This window comes from Sorex fumeus, unplaced genomic scaffold (genome assembly GCF_029834395.1).
Source record: "Sorex fumeus unplaced genomic scaffold, SorFum_2.1 ptg000086l, whole genome shotgun sequence".
Lineage (NCBI taxonomy): Eukaryota > Metazoa > Chordata > Mammalia > Eulipotyphla > Soricidae > Sorex > Sorex fumeus.
In genome coordinates this window covers 3,339,926-3,350,150 of record NW_026606143.1, presented here as the reverse complement: position 1 = coordinate 3,350,150, position 10,225 = coordinate 3,339,926, and the positions used below count along the sequence as shown (strand labels likewise).

At 45.2% G+C, this 10,225-nt stretch overlaps 1 pseudogene; it reads left to right on the top strand.

Moving 5' to 3' along the window:
- Window positions 1–414: 414 nt before the first annotated feature.
- Window positions 415–1,721, top strand: LOC130039235 (omega-hydroxyceramide transacylase-like; annotated as a pseudogene).
- The last annotated feature ends 8,504 nt before the right edge of the window (window positions 1,722–10,225 follow it).

Here is a 10,225-nt window from a genome sequence, read left to right as displayed (position 1 = left end):
TCCCCAGTAGATAAACACAGTATCCTATAGGTTTTAAAACCCTCAGGAAGGTGAAGCCAAGGCCCGTGTGCTGTGCCTGCCTCTTTGGGCCTGGCCCCTTAGGCAGCTGAGATGCTCCTAGTCCATTCTGGGGAGGAAATCCCTCATCCCATGATGCCAAGGGGTCACTTGTTAGCCCAGGGCCCAGCTCACCAGCTGGGTCCTGGATTGGGGGCCCTATGGCAACCTGTGAAACTCCCTACTGAGGTATAAACATCCCTGGAAAATGTTGCCTGAGCCCCCCCCCCCCCCCCACTCACCCACTCACCCTGGATGACCAAGGACACTGTGCACCCCTGGGAGCCTGGTTGCGAGTTCCAAGAGGCAGAGGGATGGCACAGCTGCTCCCCAAGAACGAGGCCCCAGGCTAAGAAGATGGAAGAACAGGTGTTTAAAGCTAATCCTGACACCCTCACTCCATCTCCTTGTTGGGCAGCGGGTTCCTCTCCTTCCACCAGGCAGGGTCCGTAGATGTGCTCCTGGCCCTGGCCCCATGGATGCCAGACACTGCCCATCACTTTGTGAGGACGTTGGAAGCGGCTGTGGTGGCCACCCTGGTCATCAGTGGGATCGAAATGGACGAATATCTCCAGGTGCTCAATGTGGGAGTGGCCGAGGTGAGGAAGTCCTTCCTGGTACCTCTGGCCCCATCCTGAAAGATGGTGCAGATGATGAGGCAGTTTCTGTGCCACGTTGTGCTTGAGGACTCCTACAACGAGGCCACATGGAAGCTCCATGTGAGCCTCACCCAGCTCACAGATGGAGAGAATGTCGTGATTTCAGAGTTCACCATGAAGGCGGAGCTCCTCGAGGCTTTGTACTGCAGCTTTTTCATCCCTGTCTATTGTGGTCTCATCCCCACAACCTACTGTGGCAAGCAGTACATCTGTGGGAACTTCACAGGCATGAAGTCTTGCTCCAACTGCTTCACCATCTCCACCTTCAGCAGGCAGCAGGACATCTGCCCCCATTACTGCTTGCCATCTTCCATGACTTCCTCATGTTCACTTCTTCCAGTTTTCCCTGGAGAACATCACGAGGATGACTCACGCACTATTCCCCAACCCCCACCTCCAACCAGGTGATCCTGCAAAACTACTACCAAGGGTGCGAAGATGCTGTTTCATAGTTGAGGCAGTTGAATGCAGTGTACCTTAATTCTCCTTCCAAGAGAGTGATTTTTCCTCGGGTAGAAGTATGTACTGGCAGAAAGAACTCGCCCTGGGCAATGAATGCCCTGAATGCAGTCAGTAAAGCTCACCAGCAGAGCAGCCCAGTCTGGAGGACGTGAAACAACTGCATGCACAGTGCTCTTTCAAAGGGGCAGGAGACATAGCTATGCTATACCAGAGCTCCCACCTATGCTGGCACCTGAACACACCTGTGAGTATATTCCACCTATGCAATTACCCGTCTTACCACCTATCTACTCACCTGCACCACCACTCACTTCGGCATCATCCCCTTCCCCCACTGCTTTGCCACCTGCATCACTGCCAGCTGTGCACTTACCACCTAACGCAACACCTGGACGAACACCCACAGCAGCAGGTGCAACTGACATCTGGATCTCCACTCAGATCCCTACCCTTGCAGTAATCTGTGTCGTCCAGGTCCCTGTTGGGGTGGTCAGTTATGGGGGACTCTCAAAAATTTCCCTCATGTTCTTCTTTATAACCTGAACAATAATTTGTGTAGGAACTGGGCTCAGAACAGCTCCAAGCTCTGCTCATCTCTTCATACCTGAGAAGTGCTGCACAGCTGCCTAAAGGGAAGGAAGCTCCCAGCAAGCCTCTCACAATAGAGAGTCAACCAAAAACCCCTGGATCCAGAAAAGGATTCCAAAGATATTCTCGTTCCAAAAAAACAGGCAGCAAAGTGTACCCTGCCTGCTTGACTTCTCTCTGCATTCACCTTCCAAGATTGTCTGGGTCATTTACCAGATGCATCCCAGCCAGATCCAGGAATACAGTTATCCTGAGGTGTGGCCCTCTCCAGGGTCTCCCCAATGTTCCAGGCACCCATAAACTCCAGCTTTCTTTCCGTCCCCACCTGCCTCTTCCTCATCATAGACAAGATCAACCACACACAGCATCTTGTGCACTGAGAAAACAGGGTTGTTTCCAGGAAAACTTGAGTACCAGCTGCTGTAAGATTGTCAGCATAGACTCATCTTGCAAGAATAATTGACAGCCACTGCTAGAAGTCTCTAGGAAAGATATACAAGCTGCAAAACAATATAAGTAGCCTTGAGAAGACCACAAAGAATATGTGCCTACCCATTTTCACCGGCATGTCATTTTGTGCAGTGCAGATTGCACGATTGTCCCTAGCACTCCAGTTGCCATTTTGCCCCTTCTCTCTTCCTGAAAAACGAAGCATTAAACTTGGACCTTTGGTCAATGGAACAATGTTCCAAACTCTCCTAGCAGAGGAGAACTCCATTTGCAGAGGAACAAAGGACGCTTGTGTGAAAAGCCAATCTCCAACTGCCTTTGTGTATGAATTGAAATTTCCAATGTCCATGTGTCTAGTTTAGCTCTCAAGGGGTCTGGGTGTCTGCTTGGAGTGCTTGGGCATCTGATGTGCTGAGGAGCATGCTCAAGGGGAGAATATGGAAGAGAAGGGACTTAAGTGATGAGAATGTGACCTGTGTTCCTAGGAAACTCTGAATCAAGAGAGAAAACTGAACAGGCAGGGGAGAGGACCCAAGGGTCCTGAGGCTGAGGCTTCTCCTACATGCACGAGACTCCTTCCTCTCGCCCTAGGTTTTCAGGGACCTGGTCTGACACCCTCTATGAAACCTGTTGGTTGAGAGGGCTCTGCTCCTTACCCCAATATCCTTCCTGCCCCGCTGTGATCCTTCCGGTCCTCCCACCACCCTGCTCTGTCGCATGGCTGGGCAATGACAGGTACAGCACAGTGTCCTCCTGGATGGTGGGTTCAGAGCCTTCTTTCCAGCCCTGGACTGAGCTTGTGTCTTTGAGAAAGAGCAGATTATTCCTAGTAGCTACCCTCCCAAATCCCCTCATGCATTCCACCAAAGTTTATCCAAGAGGACAAAATTCCTGATGGGCAAGGTAGGGCTCAGCTCCAGATGGACTTTCCTGTCTCCTGTGTTGGCAGAAGAGTGACTTCTTCCCTTGTTGGACTTTGGACTGGTGGTTACTGAACTCAGAACTGCTGGGCTCTGTCTCAGCCACGCGCAGGAATTTCCTGTTGATTTGGTCTGGCCTGTGGCCTGTGTCAGAGTACTGAGTGTTGTTCAATACTGACCAGTGTTCAATACCGGCTGGCCACTGGGGTTTCCAATGACATGAGAAGTTTTATGAGGAACTGGGGGTTGTCCTGGGCATGAAATACGTTCCCATTTCCTCTCCCAGCCTGCTTGAGGGCAGATGCTGTTCACACCTACGTGACCATGGTTTATCCTTCTGGAACCTTCTACCTTTGTTTTTTCAGCCTGTATTGAAAAATCTTAATAGCCCACTAATTTCCAGAATGTGACTGGCCTCAAGCATTCTGCCAGGCTGAAGAAGGAAGCCAGGACTGCAACCACAACTGGGAAGCAGATGTCTGTGTTGAACAAATCCTAGATGGCAGCCCTCAGAACTCAAGCAGGGGGAACTTGACCCTGAGCGGAGTGGGAGCACCTGAGGAGCACAGGACCAGTGTGCCATGGAGAGGTACGTTGTGGTGAGGAGGCCTGAGGAGCCCAGCCTCCACAGGACCAGGTCCAGGAACATGAGCGCAGACAAGACCCTCCTGCCTGGGAGAGCCTTGCTTGCTGCCTGGGAAGAATCAGCCACAGATGTTCTGGAACCTTCTCGATAACCAGTGGAGGGACGTCCCCTGGGGGTCCACTGGTGAGAAGAGATGGATCCCTGGAATGGCCCCTGGGGTGGTACGCAGTTTCCTCCAGGACAGGACTTGTGATTTTCAGATGAATATGTGCCCCATGAGCCAGGGGGCAGGCTTCCTCCTACACATCACAGGAGTGTGTATGGCACATGAGAGAGACCCACCACAATAATGGCTGCTATTTTAGACCAAAGTCCAGATATGCGCATGTCACAATTATGCTATAAGTAGGAATACATTTCCTTGTCTACAAACAAACAAACAAAAACACCCTCAAGAATTTTGCCCATTTAAGATCATTGCACAGTGTTTAGGTTTTAGGTCTCATATTGTTTGTCTCTGCCCACCCTTTCCTCTTCTCACTGCTTTGAGAAAAAATTTCCTACTTTTAATTTCAACTATTAGGAAGCTCTTTAAGAATACTGACACTCTGGTGCAGGGGAATTGGGAGGGAAAGTAATATTGCAAATATAACACAATAATATGGAAACTCTACCTCACATTACAGCAATTAAATTACATTACCTCAATTTAAAAAGAAATCAGGGGACTGGAGTCTTATCTGTACAGCAGGTAAGACTCTTGCCTTGCAGGAGTCTGAACCGGGTTTGGTTCCCAGGACTTGTAGGGTCCCCCTTTGCCAAACAGGTGTGATCTCTGAGATTAGAGTTAGAAGTAAACCCAGAGTACAGTTGGGTGTGGCCCAAATTTTTTAATTTTTTTCTTTATTAGTGAAACACTATGAGGTACAGTTGTAGACTTACAAACTTTCATGCTTGGGTTTCAGATATACAGTGCTTGAGTACGCATCTTTCCACCAGTGCTCATTCTCCACCACCAATGATCCCAGTAGCCCTCTTCCCCACTCTGCCCCACCCCACCTCACCTTTGTGGCAGGGCATTCCCTTTTGCTCTCTCTTTCCTTTAGGGTGCTGTGGTTTGCAGCAGAGGTATAGAATGGCCATCATGTTCGGTCTATCGTCTATTATCAGCGCGCATCTTGCATCCTCCAAACATCCTTTACTTGGTGTTCCCTTCTCTGTCTGAGCTTCCTGTTACCCCAGCATGTGCTGCCAGCTTCCAAGTTGTGAAGCAGACTTCCTGGTACTTATCTCAACTATGCTTGGGTGTTCATCTCCCATTCTGTTACTTTATATTCCCCAGATAAGTGCAGTCTTTCTATGTGTGTAACACTCTTTCTGGCTCATTTCACTTAACATGATACTTTCCAGGTAGAACCACTTGTATATAAATTTCGTGACTTCATCTTTTCTAACAGCTGCATAGTATTCCATTGTGAAGATGTACCAAAGTTTCTTTAACCAGTCATCTGTTCTCAGTGTTTTTTTTGTTGTTTTTTTTTTTTCCAAATTTTGGCTATTGTGAACAGTGCAGTAATGAACATACAAGCGCAATGTTAATTCTCCCGATCCATGAGCAGGTGATACATTTCCACTTTCACGTGTCCCCTTTTAGTTCCTGAAGTAGCGTTTTGTAGTTTTCTTAGTACAGGTATTTTTTGTCCTTAGTTAAGCTGATTCCTAGGTACTTGATTTTCTGAGGCACGATTGTGAACGGGATTGTTTTTTTCATGTCACTTTGTTCTCTCTTATTATTTGTGTATAGGAAAGCCATGGGCTGGAGCAATAGCATATCAGGTAGGGCATTTGCCTTGCACCCAGCCAACATGGCCAACTCGAGTTCGATTCCTCCGCCCCTCTCAGAGAGCCCGACAAGCTACTGAGAGTATCTCGCCCGCACAGCAGAGCCTGGAAAGCTACCCGTGATGTATTCGATATGCCAAACACAGTAACAAGTGTCACAATGAAGATGTTACTGGGCCCGCTCGAGCAAATCGATGAACAACGGGAGGACCGTGACTGTGACTCCGAAGGAAAGCCATAGAATTTTGGGTATTGATTTTATAGCCTGCAACTTTACTATACAAGTCTATTGTTTCTAGGAATTTCTTGGTAGAGGTTTTTGGGTTCTCTAAGTATAGTATCATATCATCTGCAAATAGTGAGAGCTTGATTTCTTCCTTTCCTACCTGAATGCCCTTAATAGCTTTTTCTTGTTTAACTGCTATTGCAAGTACTTCCAATGTTATATTGAACAGCAGTGGAGAAAGTGGGCATCCTTGTCTCATCCCTGATCTTAGAAGGAAGGCTCTTAGTTTTTTCCCTTTGAGGATGATGCTTGCCATGGGTTTGTTATTGATGGTTTTTACTATATTGAGCAAAGTCCCTTCTATACCCATTTTGGCCAGGGTTTTCATCATAAACGAGTACTGGATCTTGTCAAATGCTTTCTTTGCATCTATTGATATGATCGTATGGATTTTATCTTATTTTTTGTTGATATGATGGATTATGTTGATTGATTTCTGAATGTTACACCATCCTTGCATCCCCGGGATGAATCCCACTTGGTCGTGGTGTATGATCTTTTGGATGAGTTGTTGAATTCTATTTGCTAGGATTTTGTTGAGAATCTTTGCATCCGTGTTCATCAGGGATATAAGCCTGTAGTTTACTTTTCATGTGGTGTCTTTATTTCCTTTTGGTATTAGAGAGATATGACTCTCATAAAAACTTTGGAAGAGTTTCTGTTTCTTCAATTTCCTGAAAAAGCTTGAGAAGAACTGGCAATAGGTCCTCTTTAAATGTTTGGAAAAAATCGCTAGTGAATCCATTTGGACCTGCGTTTTTGGTTTTGGGAAGACTTTTGATTACAGTTTCATTTTCTTTGATATTAATAGGTCTATTCAGGTATTCCAGATCTTCTTGGTTCAACTTTGGGAGATTATAGGTATACAAGAATTTATCCATTTCTTCTAGGTTCTCTTGTTTCGTGGCATACAGACATTCAAAGTAGTCTCTGATGATCTTCTAAATTTCTTTGGTTTCTGTTGTGATATCCCCTTTTCATTTCTGATTCCGTTTATTAAAGTGATCACTCTCTTTGTGAGTTTCGCTAGTGGTTTATTAATTTTATTTATTTTCTCAAAGAACTAGCTCTTGGTTTCATTGATCTTTTGCATTGTTTTTTGGGTTTCCATGTCATTGATTTCTACTCTAAAAATGATCTCTTTTATGATCTCTTTCCTTCTGTGAGGTTTGGGCTCCTTTTGTTGGTCCTTTTCTAAGATCTTTAGCTGTGAAGTCAAGTTGTTTATGTGGGCCTTTTCTTCCTTTCTGAGAAATGCTTGCAGAGCTGTAAATTTTCTCCTTAACATGGCATTAGCTGAGTCCCAAGATTTTGGTAGCTCGTGTCTTCATGCTCATTTGTTCCAGGTATCTCTTGATTTCTTCCTTGACTTCTTTCCTGACCCAGTCATTGTTCAACATTGAGTTGTTTAATTTTCAGGTGTTTTATTTGGTTTTCTACATCTGTACATGATTAAATTCTATCTTCAGTGCATTGTGGTCATAAAAGGTAGTGGATACAATGTCTATTTTCCTGATTCTGTTGAGGTACGCTTTGTGGCCCAGCACATGGTCTATTCTAGAAAATGTTACATATGTACTGGGAAAGAATGTGTATTCTTTTTTTGAGGAGATATAAAGCCCTGTATTGATCTATTAACCCTCTCTCTTCTGTTTCTTCCTTCAGAGCCATTATTTCCTTGCTGAGCCTTAATCTTGATCTATCCAGAAGTGATAAGGCAATCTCCAACTACTATTATGTTGCTCGCAATGTCCTTCTTATGTCTGTCAGCAGTTATTGTAGATATCTAGCTGGTCCCTCATTGGGTGCATATATGTTTAGCAGTGTGATTTTGTTCTGCTGTACATATCCCTTGATTAATAAAAAAATGGCCCTCACTGTCCCTTCTAATCTTTTTCAACCTGAAATCTATGTTGTTTGATACTAGTATGGTCACTCCAGCTTTTTTGACGGGGTTGTTTGCTTTCAGGGTTGTTTTCCATCCTTTGACTTTGAGTCTGTGTTCATTCTGACTGTTCAGATGTGTTTCGGGTAGGCAGCAGAATGTTGGGTTCTGTCTCTGAATTCATTTTGCCACTCCATGTCTCTTAATTGACGAATTTAGACCATTGACGTTGAGAGAGATTATTGTCATGGGGTTTTGTAAAGATTTTTTGTGCTTGTAGAAGTTTGTCTTATCTTACAGTATCCCCTTTAGCCCTTATTTTAGGTCTATGAAGTTCCTGAGATGTAGTTTATACACAAAATAGTATATCATTCCTTCGAGATTGAGTGAGAGTTAAAGTATTCTTGGCGAAGCCTTCATTGAGTTTTTTTACTAAATCCCACCACTGCCTTCGGGCTTGTAGGGTTTCCTTTGATAGGTTTTCTGTGAATCTAAGGGGTGCTCCTTTGGCTGTGATTTCCTTCTTTGACCTTGCTGCTTGCAGTATTGTGTCTCTATTGATGGCATTGATCATTCTAACTAAGATAAGTCTTGGAGTGTTTTTGTTAGGGTCACTTTTAGCTGGCACCCTTTGGGCTCCTTGAATCTGGATGCCTGCATTCTCTAGCTCTGGGAACTGTTCAGCAGTGATTTAACTGTGGCTTTTTCACTGGGATTGCTCCCCTGACCTTCTGATACTCCAATGATTCTAATGTTGTTCCCTTTAAATCATCTCCTAGGACTCTGATTCACTCTAGAGCTATTTGGAGGTCACTTCCCATTGTTTGTTGTTGCTTGTAGGTTTCCTGTAGCTCATCTTCAAGCTCACTGATTCTGTCTTCGGCTGTAGCTATTCTACTGTTGAGGGCACAAACTGAGTTTTATATTTCATATACCGAATTCTTTATTCGTGACAATTCTGTGAGTAGCTTTTCAATTTCTGCTCTCATTTCTTCCTGTAATTTCTCGATTCTCTGATTCATTGCTCCTTTCATGTCCTCCTTTAATTTACTGGATATCTGTCCCACGGGGTGAAGCCCCACAGAGCCGGGAAAGCGGAACACTCTGACCTTGGACTCCAGGATCAGTCGACCTGGAAGCAGAGATCCTCTACCTGCTCCCAGCAGCCCAGCAGACCTCCATTACCTCCACTACCTCTACTACCCAGCCACCACCACACTCCAGGACACTTTCTGGACCACGCGGCCGCTTTGCAACACATAAAAAAACACTTTAATACAAGATAACTGCACCATATTTGATAGGGTTCAAATATGGTTTGAACCATGGGGTTCAAACCTGCAAGAAAGAATAGAGGCCGCCCTAAAACCCTAGTCCCTCTAGGACTGGCAGGCTACTGAGAGTGTTCCACCCTCAAGGCAGAGCCTGGCAAGATATCCATGGTGTATTCGATATGCCAATACCAATAAATACAATGGGTCTCATTCCCCTGACCCTGAAAAAGCCACCAATATGGCAGCATTAAGAAGGATGAGGAAGGAGAGGCTGATAAAATCTCAGGGCTGAACTAGGCTGCCAAAAAGAAGAAGGACAAAAGCGACTGTCTGTACTTTCAATGCATGTACACTGGCATTGGATGCATCTGTCGACGACCTGATGGTGCAAGCACAAAAGACCAAGTACGACATCATTGGTCTGACCAAGACGAGAAGGCGTCAATCACATCACGCTGTTTCTGACACTGGAGAAGAACTGTTCCTTGAAACATGTGACAAAAGGGGCATCGGTGGTGTCACTGTCCTTGTCAACACGAACTTGACCATTGATTCATTGATTCATTCGAAAGCTTAACGACCCGAATCGGATGATTACACTTGAATAGATGTGGCTCACTGCTGGCAGTTACTGTCTTCGTTGTCTATGTACCAACATCCAATTATGATGAAGGAGAAATTGAGAAGTATTATATGGAACTGTAGAAGTTCTATAAAGAGGACAACACCTTCTATTAGATCATTGCTGGTGATTTTAATGCCAAGATAGGACCGAGAAGATCAGTTGAAGAACTCCACATTGGGACCCATGGCCTAGAATGGAAAGAAGAGGGTGAGAGACTGTCTGAGTTCATCATGTCGACCAAGACCATCCATGGTAACTCACAATTCCAGAAGGCCAAATCTAAACGTTGGACATGGGAGTCCCCCAGTGGACGGTTCCACAACTAAATTGACCACATCATATTGAATCGATGGTTTTGCCTGTCCGATGTTGCTGTTGTCTCAAAATTCCAAATGGGATCAGACCACCATATCCTTCGTGCAAAATTCTACTTCACAGAGCGGGGAGAAAGGGCTGCAAAGTTTAAGAAGAGAACTCCCAAAACGACCCCCAACTGGTAACTCTTTGGCACTATTGCGGCAACATGGGAAAATGCCATCATTGAAAACATTGACGAGGAATACAATCAAATGGTTCAGAATCTCCATGATG